This window comes from Macrobrachium rosenbergii, chromosome 36, assembly GCF_040412425.1.
Source record: "Macrobrachium rosenbergii isolate ZJJX-2024 chromosome 36, ASM4041242v1, whole genome shotgun sequence".
NCBI lineage: Eukaryota > Metazoa > Arthropoda > Malacostraca > Decapoda > Palaemonidae > Macrobrachium > Macrobrachium rosenbergii.
Genome location: NC_089776.1, coordinates 12360418 through 12380417, shown reverse-complemented (window position 1 = coordinate 12380417; position 20000 = coordinate 12360418). Strand labels below are relative to the sequence as shown.

General features: G+C 35.3%; 1 protein-coding gene and 1 long non-coding RNA gene across 4 annotated transcripts in view; one reads left to right on the top strand and one right to left on the bottom strand.

Moving 5' to 3' along the window:
• The window catches only part of LOC136856628 (uncharacterized), a 409387-nt gene that overhangs the window by 167542 nt on the left and 221845 nt on the right, over positions 1 to 20000 (bottom strand). The window lies entirely within an intron of this gene.
• Positions 2776 to 20000, top strand: part of LOC136856625 (thyrotropin-releasing hormone receptor-like) — a 277063-nt gene continuing 259838 nt past the window's right edge. The window contains exons 1-2 of one of the 2 annotated variants that reach the window (XM_067134570.1): positions 2776 to 3055; positions 13510 to 13668. The gene's annotated coding sequence lies outside the window, so the exon portion shown is untranslated. Of the gene's footprint in view, positions 3056 to 13322; positions 13669 to 20000 lie in introns of those variants that run through there. The other variant, XM_067134571.1, reaches the window with a different exon arrangement.

The window sequence follows — 20000 nt, the reverse complement described above, 5'->3', positions numbered from 1 at the left end:
TTTGTGGGCATGTCTTTCGTAAGGCTTTGTGGGCATCTTTCGAAAGGCTTTGTGGGCATGTCTTTCGAAAGGCTTTGCGGGCACGTTTTTCGAAAGGTTTTGTGGACATGTCTTTCAAAGGCCTTGAGGGCATGTCTTTCGAAACGCTTTGTGGGCATGTCTTTCGAAAGGCTTTGTGGGCATGTCTTTCGAAAGCCTTGTGGGCATGTCTTTCGAAAGCTTTGTGGGCATGTCTTTCGAACGGCTTTGTGGGCATGTCTTTCGAAAGGCTTTGTGGGCATGTCTTTCGAAAGGCTTTGTGGGCATGTCTTTCGAAAGGCTTTGTGGGCATGTCTTTCGAAAGCTTTGTGGGCATGTCTTTCGAACGGCTTTGGGCATGTCTTTCAAAGGCTTTGTGGGCATGTCTTTCGAAAGGCTTTGTGGGCATGTCTTTCGAAAGGCTTTGTGGGCATGTCTTTCGAAAGGTTTTGTGGACATGTCTTTCAAAGGCCTTGAGGGCATGTCTTTCGAAACGCTTTGTGGGCATGTCTTTCGAAAGGCTTTGTGGGCATGTCTTTCGAAAGCCTTGTGGGCATGTCTTTCGAGATGCTTTGTGGGCATGCCTCCCGATGGACACTGAGCTGACTGTGACTTTGGCACGTGGGCATGCAACCTGCGTTTTCGAGCTTGAAGGCTAGAAGTCGTTCATTCCCCGAAAGTTGCTTTTTGCATGTTTACAGACATTAAATTTCAAGAGCTGACCTCGAAAGCTTCCTCCTCTTTATTCCTCTGAGTTTTTTCCTCTGTTCCGTTCTAAAATAAACGTCTCGAGACCTCGATTTTGATATTCTGAATCAAAGTAAGGCATGCGGGCGTGACTAATTGCTTTGTTTATCAGTTGCGTGATTAAGCAAGTAAAAAATGCGGCGAAGTTTCTTCGGCGCAGTCGGGTTTTCTGTACAGCGTATAATCAAGGCCACCGAAAGTAAATCTAGCTTTCGGTGGTCTCGGTATAATGCTGTATGAGCCGCGGCCCATGAAACTTTAACCACGGCCCGGTGGTGCTGGCACGTCCTATATCGTTGCCAGACTCACGATTACGGCTAACTTCAACCTTAAATAAAATAAAAACTACTGAGGCTAGAGGACTACAATTTGTTATGTTTGATGACTGGAGGGTGGATGATCAACATACCAATTTCCAGCCGTCTAGCCCCAGTAATTTTTAAGATCTGAGGGCGGACAGAAAAAGTGCGGACCGACAGACAAAGCCGGCACAGTAGTTTTCTTTTACAGAAAACTAAAATATAAGTTTAAACTTTAAATTAAACTTTTAAGATATATTTTCTTATTGAGGTAGAGTACACAATCCCAAACTTTCAGTCAAATCGAATCTATTTGATGTTTCAATTATAAAATATTCAATTTTTCACTGAAACGTTTTTAATTTATTCACTCGTCTAGATAAATAAATTTGCTGTATCAGATAAACGTACTTCGAATACTGGTAAGATTCATCACTCTTTAGCCAAACATTCAGTTAGGTGTTAACTCTACATTTCCATATTTTTTTTTAGCACGTAATGACACATTACTATAATACACAACCACCTTACAACCGAAACATTTGCCATCTTTGTCATCCTAGCTCTTACCAACACCTCCAGTATAGCCAGAATCGCGTTTCCACAAAACTCGAAACACGAACATTCAAACGACTAGAGAGCCTGCAACAGCGCTTTCCCAAGTCCCCCCAACTATGTTTACTGACTCCAGAAGTATTTCACTCACGCAGAAGGAATCTCCTGCATCAGAGCACAGAGGACACGGTCGTCTAACCCAAGACCACTTCTGGTGGAATCACAAACCTCTGGGCTACGTCTGGTACTCTTGGCAATAGCGGGATGGGAGTTTCTTGCCCTCAGGGAAAGATGATAATGATTCATTGAGGTCTATCAGTTTTTTTTATATAATCATGTTGTTCTTTGCATGCACGCATATGTATGAAAATGAATATAATATATATATACTGTATATATACTCTATATATATATATAATATATATATATATATATATATATATATATATATATATATATATATATATAGTAGTTTCAATTAATTAGACGCGTGAGGACGATGTGTTTACATGATAATAAATATTTCATACATTAATGAAGGATAATGTAGAAAGGAAATAACAGGTGATATTCTAGAAAGAGAGGAAAGTTAAAAACTCACAGAAAAATATATAGATTTTCAAACTGTAAATATACAAAATCAATTCCATTTTTATTAAGTGTTCCAACAAACCACTTACCTAGAAATACTACCTGAAATATAATACAAATATAAATACATACATATACACATACATATGGCAGCATCACAAGGATACAAGGCTCCCTGTGGTTCGTGCCAGATCAATATCCTTAAGTGGTTTCTACAAAGGATGTAATCACCAGCGTGTCCTACCAGGGCACCATCTGTGGTCAGGCGAATGAATACCAAGGCCTTTTGACTGCCCGCCTCCGTTTGTTACACACACGCACACACATACATACACACACTCTTCTCTAGAAACCTTGTTCGTTTGTTGCTTCCCCCTAGAACGATTTATCTAGAGGAATCTAGACGATTACACTGGCCTTCTCGGAGAGAAAGAGACACAAGAGTGCAGAATAAATTTGCATAAGTAATGTTCGGGGCATATAGTGCATAGGTGGGTTGCGTGTACATGTGTTTGTTTGTGTGTATGTGTGACACTCCCTCTTCTCGACGGGACGGGAGTAGTACGCTGAGCCAAGTGGTCGCGAAGGCATAGGTCTTGTGTGGGAGAGGGGGAGGGGGTTACGTGCCCAGCCCAGCCGGGTATGTGGGAATGCGGGTACTCCTTGCCACAGAATGAGCGGGGTTCAGCTGAGTTTACTCTGAACTGTGCTACCGATTACATACTTTATTATTCTTCGTCACTTGCGCTGCGCTTTTGTTTGTTTACAGTGGTTCTCAGAGCGAGACGCGCGCGCGCGCACACACACACACGCGCGCACACTCTTGGCGTTCTATGGATGCAGAGGTAAAAAGGAAACTAGCCCAAGATGTTGGTCTAAGTGAAGTGATTTGATTTCTCGAGAAGAGGAAGTGTATGTGGTGATATCGCTTTGTGTCTTATATAAATGCAACCCCGGCAGATATGTGACGATAATATGTAACGAAAAGTAACGAGTTATGCAAAGAGTTTTGCACTAATAGCAAGATTGGCAACTCACAACAACATCAGTTAACCTTATCAAAAGCACAAGAAACAAATGAATGACTGTTTCGTCAGTGTTATCGAACCGGTGCAAAAATGACTCACTGCTGTGAATTGAGGTGATGAAATTATTGAGTGAGTTGTTATCCTTATAAAAATAGAAAGGAAAGTTCATTGTTTTTTTTAAGCAATAAGGCTTTCTATAGTTCATTACGGGTTAATTGCGAATTATGATGTACATTAACGTAATGCTATGTGGGATTGTCATTTCTATTTCATATGTTTTACACAACATCAGTTTATCGACACTTGAGCTTACTATATGAACAATGACTTTTCACTCACTAAAAAGCCCCATTATCTGAAGGAAAACACGTATGTCCCAAACTATATGACCTGTTATCCTTGACGCATTTGACTACTTAGTTAGGACTATAACTTATCCCCGGATAAAGTTATTAATGAATATCAGTAATAATCATGTTGTTAATATTTGTCTGAAATTCTTAGAGCTAGATTCTTCGGGAAGATCATTCATTTGCAAATCAATTTTAGCTGGTAAATCCTAAACATTGCACAATCACAGCTCTCAAAACTGTCTTTTTCTTTTCTATACAGAGAAACCATGGACTAATATGCCTTTAGATGCGTTTCTTGTGGGTGCTTTTAGATATAAAGTTTAGTGATGCTCTAAAAACCCAGTGGCTTTTGCTTTACCTTGTTTTATGAGATTTCTCATTCTCATTTCAATGATGTTTTTTCAATAATTTTTTGTCACGCGAAAGAGAATTCGTTCACTATAAAACAACAACAACAATAATAATAATAATAATAATAATAATAATAATAATAATAATAATAATAATAATAATAATAATAATAATTTTCTTCACTCAGCTTTAATTGTTATTGCCACAGCCACAGTGTGTTTTGTCTTCATCATTGGAGACAGACTTCAAAATTCTTCTTTTCCTATTTATGATCTGTTTACCTTTATCAAATGAGCTCTCAATAACACTAATGTCAATCTTAATTTACTGATATAAAACGTGCCTTACACGTGTAATGAATGAAGTCTGGCATAACGAAAACAAAAAAAAAAAAAAAAACAAATCCTTTTCCCCACAGTTAGCAATCAAACATAATCAGATTCTCTCCTTGACTCATTACGCATGCGTCATTTAATCTCCTTCATACGTAATTACACCACAGGTACGAGCGAGACCTCGTCTTGCGAGGAGCTCCGAGTACTTTTTTTCGCCTCTGAACTCTCTTGGGTTCCTCTGGGCTACATCCATCATCTCGGTATGAATCATTTCTCTTGTACCTGGGGAAGCTATTTTTGTTCATTTGATCACCTTACTGTCGCCTTTCCCTCCGCTGAGCGTCGTCCTTATAACTCTTTTTTTTTTCCAGCTTGATTTAGCTTATATGTGAATGAGTTTCAGTTGGGGTTTCAGTGCTCACGATTTGGATGTTTTACACAGAATTTTGGGTGTTTTACACAGAATTTTGAAAGTTTTACACAAGGTTTGGGTGTTTGACACACAATTTTGGATGTTTTACACACAATTTTGGGTGTTTTACACAGAATTTTGGGTGTTTTACACACAGTTTTGTGTGTTTTACACACAATTTAGGATGTTTTACACAGAATTTTGTGTTTTACACACAATTTTGGATGTTTTACACACAGTTTTGGGTATTTTACACACAATTTTGGGTGTTTTACGTACAGATTTGGATGTTTCACATACAATTTTAAACGTTTTACACAGTTTTAGGTGTTTTACACACAATTTTGAATGTTTTACAAGCAATTTTGAATGTTTTGCAAAGAATATTTGCTGCTTTACACACATTTTTTAATGTTTTGCAGACAACTTTGGATGTTTAAAGACTCGGTGCTCATGTGTTTCCTGAGCAGTATATGATGTTGAAGCAACATCATGCACTGATGTTGCTTCAACACAATTTAGAGATATGATCCTCATCACCCACTAGGCATTCACCTTATCATTTTATAAATGTATATTCTTACTATTATTTCACATTTTCTTTCATGTCATCGCCATTTAGTAATTATTATATAATTTGTTTTCAAATTTGAAATTCTCTCTTATTATTGTAATATATACCATCTATCACGTCATGTCCGTGTCCGTTTTTTCCTGTCCTTTCTTCCTGCCTAATATATATATATATATATATATATATATATATATATATAATATATATATATATATATATATATATATATATATATATATATATATATATACATGTGTATATATATATATATATATATATATATATATATATATATATATATACTGTCTCCTTGTTTTTTGTCAGACAGCACAAAAACAGACTACCACCAACGACGCGCGTCGCCAGCGACGAAAGTCCGATCAAAAATCCTACAAATAAAACATCCAAAACAAACGACCCTATTTCGTCAGATTCGGCACACCGCCGCCGTTAGATGGTAAAAATTAGGGTGGGGTGGGTTGGGGGGGCTGGAGGAGGCTTCAAGGTGACCGCCTACAAATCACCTGATAAATCAGATTAAGCCCTGGTAATCATATTTGCCGGTTTATAAGGGTATGGTAAACGGATTTGCACGGGAAAGAAGAGGGGGATTAATGAAGAGGAATGAGAAGTGGAAAGGAAGATAGTAGGGTAGATAGGTGGGTTATTTGGGAGTCCGACGGTAAAGGAAGGTCTGCTGTTTGATACGGATACAGAGGCGTATATGCAAATAGCGAATGAACGAATAAATACGTGCGTCATGTGTTTGTCTAGTCTTTAGAGCATTCCCCTCACACCTACACACACACATGCACGCGAGTGCTTACACACACACACATATACACACACACACACACACACATATATATACACATATATATATATATATATATATATATATATATATATATATACACACACACACACACACATATATGTATATATATATATATATATATATATATATATATATATATATATATATATATACTTACATCGAACGAGACCACTTTGGATCGAATCCCACACAGGTATAGTATTATGAGCAAATCCTTTGTCATAAGGGCTTAGACAACCATGCACTTCAGAATTTTATACTGAAAGTTACGTGCATGATTGTGAAGCTGGATTAATGATAGATCTCTCTCTCTCTCTCTCCATTAATTACTGTTAAGGTCACATTGAATGTATTAAAGATATTTTACTCAAATAAAGTGAAACACGCAATACAGTAGAGGTTATATAAACTTACCAAATACCAATTATCGACGGCATTTTAGAAAGCGTACCCTTTGGTAACCCACATCCAAATTACTGGCTATAGACACCCACACATCCACGCGTACATACACACACACACACACACACACACAAACATCATAACCACCATTGTGTCGATCCCCCTAACCGTCGCTAGGCTCCCGATAATTCGGTCAAAGAGAAACTAAAATCCACTTTCGAGGCAACGCCGCTGACAAAAACAAGGTCACCCATTTCTTTGTTTTGCTGCATTTGTATACGCTAACTACGCGTGAGAGCAGTTACGCAATGGTTTTAGGGGTCCGGGCGCTTTGTAGTTACGTGCCCGGTTTCAGAATTGATTGCAGCACATGACGATGACGAGTGATGACGCTTTTAACCCAATATAAGAGAATGAGGTGACGTATTCCGAGCTATAAAAATAACAGGATACTGTTATTTCATCGCTATGGTCATACCCATTTCAGTACATGAACAAAGCCGTTTGCCCCCTTTAAGGGCGCAATTGAATCGCTTGCTCATTCTCTTTGCAACTGCACTTCAGCAAACGAGTTTTGTTTTTACCTACTCAAAACTTCGCTCTCTCTCTCTCTCTCTTTTCTCATTCCTCCCTTTTTTCTTTCTTGTTCCAATACCGCAGCTTTAAAATCCTTCTCACGTCCCTAACAGATCCTATTACTCGTGTATTATTAGTCCTTGTTCATTTTTCAGAGGACGTACTAATTTAATTTTTCTGTTATGAAACGCAGTTTTCTTGAGTTTAATTTAACTTTATAATTTCATCTCCATTTTCATTTTCGTTGAGTTGGGATGGAATATATTTTTATGTACTACTCTTCATAACATGACGTCTATCTGTAAAAATGGTCTAATAGGCTTTTCCTCACGGTTTTGCAACATTAATATGTTTATTTTGGAACCAAATGATGCAAAAAAAAAAATTTATTTTCTTCCACACACTGATTGTGCCTTTTCAGAATACACTTTCACAAGGTCTTATAATAACGTCTTTCTTCTTCTTCTTATTCTTCTTCTTCTCCATCTTCTTTTTCTTCTTCTTCTTCATTTTATGCTCCAAACACTTTTCTTACCATCTAGCCTGTTTCTGCTGTTAGGTCTCAGAGCGAAACCTTTATTTTCTCCATTAAAGCAAAATTAATAAATAAATAAATAAATAAATAAATAAATAAAAATCTCAGTTCCTAAAACTTACATCTCGCTCCTCTTATTCTGTTCCTTTAATCGCATGTACTTCATATCACCTTTTCCTTCATATATCACAACAACCCCCCGCCCCCACACGACACCTACCAACCCCCAAAGCCCCCCCCCCCCAACCCATTCACGCACAGAAAGTAATTAATTCTTGTAGGGGAAATGACCTACAGTGAGCCTTACGTGGAACGAGAGGCAGTACCAAAGGTTATTTGCGCTGTACTTTTACTGCCATGAATATTGCCTCTTACTTTTCTTTTCTTTTTGTTTTACTTTTCAATCTTTTTGATAGGCTGGTGGTTCATTTAGGTGTTTGGACTGTTTACAATATTCCTTGCATCACGCACACACACAGTATATATATATATATATATATATATATATATATATATATATATATATATATATATATATATATATATAAATATATATATATATAAATATATATATATATATACATATATATATTATATATATACACATAATATATATATACATACATATACATACACATATACACAAATATAAATTTATGTACGTGCGTGTCCAAGGCACCCACTGATGCATATCCATCCAAATCCATCCGCTGACTGATATGACCAAAGAAGGAAAGACCATCAAACATGTCATGGCGATACACTCATTCATTAGCGAGAAGAATCTCGGCGAGCCGTCGTGGCCATATATATATATTGCTACCCAATGCTGACAAATGATATGCGGTTAATCAGGCTTCGCAGACGTTATTCGTTGTGGTTGTCACCAAGTCCTAATGACCCCTTTCTACATTTGATGGCAATTCGTCACTTGGGCGACGTTATTCAATTGCTCTGGGTCTGTTTATCACATACACATACATACATAAACACATAGACACGCAACCGTACATTTGTTTTTATATATATATATATATATATATATATATATATATATATGTATATAATATATATATATATATATATATATATATATATATATATATATATATATATATATATATATATATATATATATATATATATATATATATATATATATATAATGTTAAGTCCCAATGTAAGCCTGAAATTTATATTAAGTATATATATGTGTATATATATATTATATATATATATATATATATATATATATATATATATATATATATTCATTTATATATATACATATATATATATATATTATATATATAATCATTAATTACCTAATTTTGACCAAAAGAAGGACGTGTAAAATAGGCATAAAATAACTCGCCTTTTTTTTAATGAGCAAACTTTTAGGAATTAAGGAAAAGGTGGGCAGAATAAATTTCCAGAGTCTATGTGGGAAGTGGTGGGTTGACGTGTGTTACAAGGCTACTTGAGAATCAACGGAACAACTAAAATTCATAATATGGATAACATTAAATAATTACTAGTTTCCACGATCTCGTGTCGAAATGGGAAAAATGAGATGCAGCAATCTGTAACCTGTGTTGCAAAGGTTATTATAAAGTTTAATGTAATTGATGTTAAAATAATGACACTTTTTAAAGCAAATTAACAACTAGAAGTTTGGAATGTTGACTGGACATTTTTTTTATAAACTTGTACACGCAAAATATTTTCTTTGTCTCCAGCTGACGAATATGGTCTCAAAAATTATCCCACAAAAATGAAGAAGTGCCATTTCCTTCCAACAAAATTGATGAGCTGGATGAGAAAAAACACACACACACACACACACACACACACTCACACAACAACTGTAAAGCGTACCTTGGAGAAATAAACCTCATATCACCTGTCAAATAACCTCTTAAAAGAGTAAATCTTGAATGTTTGGCTAACTGACCCTAAGGGCAGGCCGTCAAATGCCTTATAAATATCAAGAGTGACGACCAGAATTCCTGGCAAGCCGGACGGTGAAGATGACCAAACATCAGTGACACGGGAAAAAGACCCCCAGTTTATCTTGCATTAAGGAATGCGAATGGATTTAAGATTTTATAGAAACTGTGTGTTGAGAGAAATCTCTATTATATTAACAATATACGAAGTTGAAGAGATAAAATAACTTTGAAATGTGAAAGGGGTTTTAATTTTATTTCTTTTATGATGAGGTAAATCATACAAGGAAAAAATAAGAATTGTGATAAAAATGCTATTAAAGACATAAGCCAATTCATAGAAAAATTCCTTAACGAGGCACTATCTAAGGACCTTACAAAATGGGGTAAATTTCTATTATATGAACAATATACGAAATTGAAAGATAAAATTATCCTTTGAAATGTGAAAAGCGTTGAAATTCTATTTGTGTATGATGGTTCCAAGATGATTCATAAGAGAAAAAAAGTAACAATTATGATAAAAACGATCATAAAGACATAAGACAGTTCACAGAAAAATTCCTTAACGAAGCATTATCTAAGGACCTTAAACGGTTTGCACCCATCATTAAACTCGAATGCATCAGCATCTAAACCGCCGACAATTACACGACTTGACATTCAAGAGAGCGAAACACAACAGGTACAGAATAGTATCACATCACGGAAAACCTCAGCTGAATGAGAATGACAATGCTCTGCATAGCACCTGAGATGCAGGTGCTAAAATTGACAGTGGACACTCGGCATTTAAATCTTGCTTACGTAAGGTGGTCAAGCCCAATATTTTCAGACAAAGTTCTGGATCTTAATTACTCTCGCTGGAAAATATAATCATCGCTTTGATTAACTTTGTTCAACAGATTAATATCACAGAAGGCTTGTGTACGTAGAAAAAGCCTCGTGAAGGATACTTGGCTATCAGGGAGCAACACATGCTATGAACTGCTCAAATATTGACAGGACATTTAGTGTAGTTTCGTTTACTACTGACTAAAACTTTGCTATTTCATTTCCTGTCTCTGGGAAGATCAGCAACTTCGTTTTCTGTTTCGTTGGAGCAAATAACCTGAACACAAACAGCGTAATATATATTACAATAATAATTTTCCTTCAGACAGGGACATCAGGTGACCACTTAAAAACGAAAAATTTTAGCATCAGAGAAGATATATCTAAGCTGAGCCAAATATCATTGACAAGAGTTACTGCAGTTAGTCGCTCAGAGTAGACATCATAAGTACCCAATTATTTTTCCGTCAGTAAATGGTATATTAAGACCAAAGAGTCTATATTAAAAGCACTCGTATTTTAATGGCGTAGGGATCATCTCATCAATTTTCCGCGGATCAAAAATAGACGATTAAGGAAGGAGATTTTGTTGTAATAGGATATTACAACCAAAAATATTTTTCTATTTTAATACTTTGCCTTCCCATTTATGATCCGCCCTCCATTAACGGCTCATTAACTTCTGTAATATTCGTAGTTATATATGTAAAGTAGTAGTATTAAAAACATCCACTACAACTACAAATACAAATCTTCTTAAATGGTTTCAAGGCTGTTATCTGCATTAAGTATATTAATATCTTAGGCCACCTTTCGAGTCTACAGCATTTTCTGGGAAAAGACGAGGTCTCGAGGCACCAGAGCTAATGTTAGGATATTCCGAAATTCTCTTGAAAACCGGGTTCACGTTCACTGACCAAAAAGGATGTGATTGCTAAGAATTCTCAAGGATTATTTCGTTCGTTAGCATCAGGAGAGTTATATATACATATATATATGTGTGTGTGTGTGTGTGTGTGTGTATTTATACATACTGTGTGTGTGTGTGTGTGTAAAAACGGATGTTACGCCCAAATTACATATTACAGCATCTTGATAAGAATAAAAAAAAACACAAATCTTTGAAAATTTGGAAGGATTAGGAATAATTTCATTTTAAAGTTAGATGCTCCAAAAGTAGAACTATATATATATATATATATATATATATATATATATATACACACATATATATATATATATATATATATATATATATATATATATATATATATATATATATATATATATATATATATATCCACACACGCTTTTTTTGTGTACGTAGGTGTATTGTGCTTGAGTGTACATACACACAAGTTCGTGCCCGTCAGCAAGCCTTCACCCACATGACTGACTGTGACAGGTCGGCGCTTGAATAAACAAATTCATAAACCATACTCTCACGGGAGCAGAAAGGGGAAGCACAAGAAGTGGAATAAGTGAGCGCAGTCTTATCTCCTCTGCTGGCGATTGCTTCTCTTAAAACTACTTCTTCCTCTTCAGTATGTTCCTGGGTATTAATAGAAGTTACTTGGGGGAAGTTTGGGTGAAGTTTGCCTCGACACTTTCCAACTTCATCTTTTTGCGTTTCTGGGACGGAGGGAAACACCAATGATTCTGAAGTTCCTGGTTCTACAGTCGACACTTTTTTCCATGGATATCACCACTTAGAATCGTTAAAATTATCTTTTTAAATAATCAACATTTCCAGTACATTACTACTTCGAATTATTAAAATAATCATTTGCAAGATTTTAATAATTAGGAAGAAAAAGTAAAGAATAAAATTGGTTTAATTTAATACAACGTTATTATTCAAAAGACAACTGTTTACTATAGAAAAATTATCAATATGGCATCTTGCTTAACCGAAAACATTCAGCCTTAAATACATGAGATTTTTAAGATATGAAAAAAAGGCATGATCAACATAAATAAAATTCTTTAGGATAATATATATTAAAAAAAAATTACACAAACATCCCTCAAGCATCTCCCCTCATTGTAAACAACTCCCATAGCTTCTAAAATAAACAAAGCATAGTCGGATAAGCAGAAGAGGCCGCGGTAAATATTCGCAATATCTAAAAAAGGTCTTATATCTCAGTAAAAGTGAAGAGTGTTGGGCCTCTCATATGATTGCAAAAGCTTTAAGGAATGATCTCATCTCCTAACTTGGAGCGTCTTTGCCAGATCTGTATTGCTGTTAGTTATATTATTCTTCAGGATATATAACGATGTCGTAAAATGAGCTAAGGGTATCAAGGTTAAACTAGTGTATATGTATATATATGGGTATGTATATGTGTATATATATACATATATATATATATTTGCATTATAAATATATATATCTATATATATATATATATTTATATATTGTGTGTGTGTGCGTTTGCACGCCGTTGGCACATTCTTCCTCGTAAGCAATCCTCATTGCATATGATACGCATGTGGCATCTATTAGCTTAACTATGAATGCGGTGCACATGTGGCATCTGTCAACACAAGAAATTACATACTGTAATTCCATGTATTTCTTCTTATCTTCAAGGTTAAAGAAAGAACGGGCAGAACAGAACAACTTGGTAACCATTTTCGTCTTCTGAGTCAGAATTTCACATTTGAAGATTAGGAGAGATTCACGAAATTACATAATTGTTGCCTTAAAGTAACAGATGCCATATGTAAATTAACATTTTGTGTATATGTATATGTATATGTATATATATATGAATGTATATACATACATACATACATATATATATATATATATATATATATATATATATATATATATATATATATATATATACAAATGACATAAAGGAAAACTTACCCCAGGTTTTATAATGTTATTTATAACCCTTTGACAGTTTATTAACTAACTGGCACAGAAAAAACATCACGAAGCAATCACAACGTTTGTAATTACACCGGAAAGTAATTTTCTAAAAGCATTAAAAAAAAAAAGATTAACATCAGTAATAGAATCGGACAGAAAACACTTTTGGAAATATCAATGTAAACGTTGTTTTAATTTAGAAATAAATTAATAACTCTTTTATAGTTAGAAGATTAAAAAGTGAAATTTCGTTACTAAGAATAACTTCAAGTGAAAAAAAACTGTAAATAAAACTCAAGACAAAACTAGTGCCGTGCTGAAACTGAATAATTAAAAAAATTATTACTACAGATAACTCAACGACTTCACCATCGCCGTACAAAGGTGAGTGAGTTCTGTTGTATGAATTAAATCTAGGAAAACTGGGAAATGTATTTCTTTTTGGGTGCGAACACCAGTGAGAGAGAGAGAGAGAGAGAGAGAGAGAGAGAGAGAGAGAGAGAGAGAGAGAATATCACTGAAATGCAGATGCTTATCTAGTGCATTAATAAATGGAGCTCATATTTTCTCTCTCTCTCTCTCTCTCTCTCTCTCTCTCTCTCTCTACTGAAGAAATTGATCATGTTAGCACTCTAATGTATGAATTATCTTGATATTTTTCTCAAAATACTTATTTTCAGGCTATATGAGAAAAAATGCGTTTTCTTTCTATATAAGCTTAGAAAATTAAACCAACAGCTTTATTAAGTACTTAGACTGTCCCAGCTTAAACCAACTTCTCGTCGGTAGCTTTCTGAGTTGAATCCGTTCGTCAGGTAAATGACAATTATGCTTTAAAGCTCAATCATGCAAAGATTTAAAGGTCGCTAATGAGCTGGAGACGAGAGGGACAGGCATGATCAGTGATCAAGCCCCCTCCACAGTCACATTAGGAAGAGGGGCGACTGAGCAAATGACTGTTGATGACTGTGACTGTTTATCTACTGGACCGGACCCCCCGTCACTAGTTCACAAAGGCTGTGAGGTCGTATTGCCTATGAAGAGCTCTCAATTCCTGAGCTGAGTTTCAACTCGGGACCCCACATTAGGAAGTTCAGGCAATACCACTCAGGTGTCTCATATATTTGTTGATTAGGAAAAAAATATAGGGTGTGGATGAGAAATTGCTTACTCAGGTAAAAGCAAGAGCTAGTCTACCACGTTTTCAGACAAAATAGGTAAAAGGATTTACAGGGTAAACAAGAGAGCACTCAGAGCGAGCTGTTCTCTGCCAAGCTCTGAAAATATTAAACAAATATATAAAAAAATCATTTCAAAACTTCAAATTCATAATAATAATCTAGACAAATTATGATTTTACAGTGTAAAAATAAAATTTTGCAAAATAAAAAGATAAGAAAAAGACAATGTCTAGCATAATCACTGAAAGATAAATACAATTTTCTAATTATGCACCAAAATCTGGTTCTATTTCAAAAGGCAATGAACACCTTGTCTAAAAGTTTACTTATTTACAAAACTCAGCTGAACTCAAACGATAAAATATTGGAGTTATTAAGATATTTTGTGTACAGACATACAAAAAGACAGTAGATTAGTGCCTGCATGCAAAACATATTTATAAATCTTCCTCATGCAAGAAAAATAATTACAGTTATTTGAGGATAATCTTATATTTGCCTCAGCGCGATCACATTCAGGGCGTGTTTGCGCGAGGGATGGTTGGTTGAGGTGGGGGAGGTGTCCAGGGATTTGGGAGGAGGAGGAGGAGGAGGAGGGGGAGGAGGGAGAGACAGAGCGAAGTGAGCTCTGTCTAATTACGTCTCATCTTGATGGCGACGGCATGAATAAGAAATGATTCTGCCATTCAACCCGTTCTTATCTCTGTTCGTAATTCAGGAGGGGCAATAGGTCATGTCCTGCTAGTTACCTTTAGTTTTAAGTTTAAACAGCTTTCTCTTCTCTTCTCCTCTCTCGATAGACTTGACATCGTTTTCCATGATAATCTGTGAGTAATTATTATCATTTTGCTTTTGCATATCTTCCATGATAATCTGTGAGCAATTATTATCGTTTTGCTTTTGCGTCTCGATCTTATCAAAATGGTGTTTATGCTATCAGTTTTCCGAATTTTTTTTTTTTTACTCTTAACAAAATTTAGTGATCTCGTATAATTTTACATCTGTTAATCCATCTTCTTAAACACACGCAGACAAATATATATAATTATATATTGCGTCAATTGTGTTGATAAATTGTCATTTTGTAATATCAACCACATGTAATGCTTATGTTCTGTAATATTAATGACAAAGCATACTTGTAACCACACACAAAACAAATAGCAAAAAGTTTCAGACACTTTGTCATTCTTGCATCTTTCAGGATATATTTATGATCCTATATCTTTAAATGCAAACTACAATCATATCTGTCTGTCATTATATATATATATATATATATATATATATATATATATATATATATATATATATATATATACATACATACTAGGGTTGACTATATGTATATATATATATATTCCACATGTGGGATGTTGACTATGTGCCTACATATAATAAGCTGAGGAGCTCAGAGACATGTGGGATGAGAGAGAGATGTGCCTAGAGAGAGAGAGAGAGAGAGGATACCACAGGCAGTTGACCTCTGAGAGCAAAAATATAGTAACATTTAATTTGAAACAAATCCCAAATAATCTTTCAGATTACTATACCTGACCTTCAGGTAAAGGCAGTGGGCTTTCCTAACTTATATGAGGTAATGGTGTCCTTCTATAATCTTTTTTCAGCAATAATTAGGGAGGAGAATTTCAAAGACTTCCTGCTAGTATATTAAAAATAACTCTCAGTATAACTGTCAAGGCCTTGAACGTTTTCTCCGAAATACTAACTGTGATAACATCCTGAATTTAATATTATTAATATAAATGTCACATTCCTTCAACCCATATTTATTAATATATGAATTCTCAGAACAGTAGGGTGTGAAGACAAGAAAATGATGTTGCCTGTCGCGGGAGTTATATCTGTCTAAAAAGGCCTTGTTTCATTTGGCAATAAGATGCGTTTTGTGAGTTGTTCTGAGAAGAAGCGCTGGTCCTTATTATTTATTTGTATATTTTGGGAAGTATTTAGAAAAAAAGGAAATCCGATGTCTTTTAACTTCATGACTCACAGCGCATAAATATACGACGGACGCAAAAGGGCCTGGCCTTACCTGCGCCTATTATTACCAGCCCTCCGAAGGGGCAAGAAATTAGGTAGGGGTCGGGGCCTTACAGTTATATTCGTCACAGCAAACGAGAGAGAGAGAGAGAGAGAGAGAGAGAGAGAGAGAGAGAGAGAGTTGCACGACTGCCGAGACGAGTGACCTTGGCTTAGATAAAAGTGTAACTTGCCCATGAGAGAGGGAAAGAAATGAAGAGGCCATGTATATTTTGGGCGCCTCTCGTCTCTCCAAGAAAGATGATGGCCCATAAGGCCACCACCTGGCCTTCATGAGGCGAGGAGGGGGGAGGGGGGAGGGGGGGCACTTCTTCATTTTGGCTGTCTGCTAACTTCCTCTTACTTGTTTACCAACACTTGCTTACTCTCTCTCTCTCTCTTTCTCTCTCTTAGCAGGTTTATGAAGACCTCCAGCGTGGAGGTTTCAAAATCTAATTATTCAAACTGGTTTTCTTCTACAGCATCACAGTTTCGCTTTCAGAAATCTATTTCTTGTATCTTCTAGACACGTCCTGATTAATAAACGAAATGACCTTAAGCAAGGGAGGAAATCTTGCGGGCAGTTAAGCCGTGAATAGTTGGGAATTTGGCTCGCTTGTTGGAGACACTCAAGATGACGACTGCAGGAGATAAGGGTAAATGTCAAACGCACAAAACCTTGTTATGTTTCCAACGCAGCTGACTTCTAGGGAAAGGCAGTGAAACGCATTTCTTAATCTTAACGAGCAACTCGGGTCACAGTCTAATTGTAATTGTTCGCGACGTACATGCGAGTGTTAATGAACAGATTCAGCGAGGTATGATAATTTCTGCAGTGTTAAGAGGCATTATTCCACTTTCAAAGTAGAAGCTCGTTTTAGGGAAACATGTTCATTTCATTTATCTGATTTCTGTACGGGAAAGAAATAAATACGAACTAAATATAATAATTCATTATTTAAGTCCTGAATTCATTCCTCACAGATATTATACTCCCAAATGTGTTCTTTTCTGACTGACCTAAAGTAAATTCAGGCCTGTTGTCGTTATTGGATGAAACGCATCTTTTATCAACAAATTCTCTTCAGAAACAGTTTTCCTAAAAGCTTTCTCTACTCTCCAGTGAAAAGTTATTGCGATTTCCCCAAATTGCCTCTGTTGAGGGCACTGGCCTTCATCACATCCTAGGCATTATTACTGTGGCCACCGACAGTCCCAAACGTGGGGTAATTATGCTTTGGTTATTTATCCAAGGCACGCAGAGGCGCAAAGACTTTTACTTGTGTCTGATGTTAGTATGCGAACATGGATAGGCATGAAACCTAAAATTAGAGTGATCGGACAGTTCTAAGAAATGCTTAACAGTTCCATGAAAGTACGCAGTATTATAAAATGGAAACTTTTTTTTTATTCATCATCTCAATGGATTTTGGATTTTAGAGACTGAGATTCAGGGGAAGACTTACTTTGAGACAACAGTTTATAGGCTTGAGGAATTTAACCTCAAAAGCTTATCCTGTCTATCTGTCTACGTATCTATCTATCTATCTATACGCACAAACAAAACACACACACACACATATATATATATATATATATATATATATATATATATATATATATATATATATATATATATATATATATATATATATAGTATATATATATATATATATACATTTGTGTATATATATATACAATATATATATATATATATATATATATATATATATATATATATATATATATATATATATATATAATGAGCCAGCCTTAACAGTCAGGGAAGAGAATCAATGAACGAATATATTCAATTGCTTACCAAACATGTTGATACGAATCAGACGAAAACAAGTAGGCTATGAAGCAAACAAGGGTATAAATACATGATACAAACAATTCTCTCTCTCTCTCTCTATCTTCCCCTCTACATCTAACCAAGTATTTCAAACGAAGAATTAGGGTTAACGGCCTTATCAAGGCCTCATAACGTGAGTTAAAATGAAGATTTATACCGTTGCTCGATATACGAGTCAGTAAGAGGAATGCTAAGCTCCTTGTTTTTTTTTTTTTTTTTATCTTTTCCTTTGTCGAGTTTTGCGCTGTACTCTTTTGTATTTCAACATTATCCCTGATGCTAAAACCTTTTATTCACTTGGCTAATGCCCCGAGCAAGTTCTCAGGTTGTCTAAACAAATAAATGTCAGCGAAAGAAGCAAACTGCTCTCAGGCTTCGTTTATTTTTCTGCATCTGTTTCCTTCTTTGAAAACTGTTTCCTTCTTTGAAAACTGTTTCCTTCTTCAAAAACTGTTTCCTTCTTCAAAAACTGTTTCCTTCTTTGAAAACTGTTTCCTTCTTCAAAAACTGTTATACACAAAGGATTGCGTTGGTGTTTAAATTCTCTGTTGCTTAAGGCGGCTTATGACATTCTGAATAAGAGAGACGAATAAGCATAAAAAAAGGACGTAGGATTGACAGGGAGGACGGAATAAACGGTAGAGATACATACAAGTAAGATATAAAGAGGAAACGGACTGACATTCATATATTCATATATATATATATATATATATATATATATATATATATATATATATATATATATATATATATATATATATATAGAGAGAGATATATAGAGAGAGAGAGAGAGAGAGAGAGAGAGAGAGAGAGAGAGAGAGAGAAATATATATATAAACCCTAATATTTTGGCAGATCAGCAGAGAGAGAGAGAGAGAGAGAGAGAGAGAGAGCTTTTCATAAACCCTAAGAGAGAGAGAGAGAGAGAGAGAGAGAGAGAGAGAGAGAGAGCAAGCAAATGGACAGTGAACGGAAAGAACACATGTACTCAAGGATACGTAGGTTTAAAAAAACCTGAACAAAGTATTGAAATGAGAGAGCAATGAAATTAAAAAGCCAATTTCAGAGAAGAAAGATTTTGCAGATCTTGTGAGTTAAAAATGACACTTGGAAATATTAGCAGTTATTTATCTATGCTTTGTAAAAGAACGTAGGAATATTTTCCCGAGTAGAGATCACGCAATAAAAATCTTGAAGTAAATCAGTTACTACATGTATTATTATCTTTGAGAGTTATGACGTGGGGGGGGGGAGGTGGCTAATCGATGGTAGTGCATTATTAAAACCATGCATTCTGGCGTCGAAATGACCATGGTCATCGAGAACATCATCTTTCTGGATAGTACTGTGCTTCAATAGCAATAAATTGGACGTTGCTCTGGTAAAGTGGACTACTATGTTCATCTACTGTGTAATTAGCACAGTTTTACTCTGCCATTACAATGGAATCCTAATGAGCTGAGTAAAATAACTGATTTGAATCAATTTTGTGATTTTGTCTGCCATATTGTGAATGAAAAAAGTTCCCACATATGAAGCCACGGTCAAACAATAATTTGAAAAAAAAAATTGATTAATTTTTCTGGAATATTCTCATCAAGTTCTAAGAAATTTCCCTTGGCACTGTTATC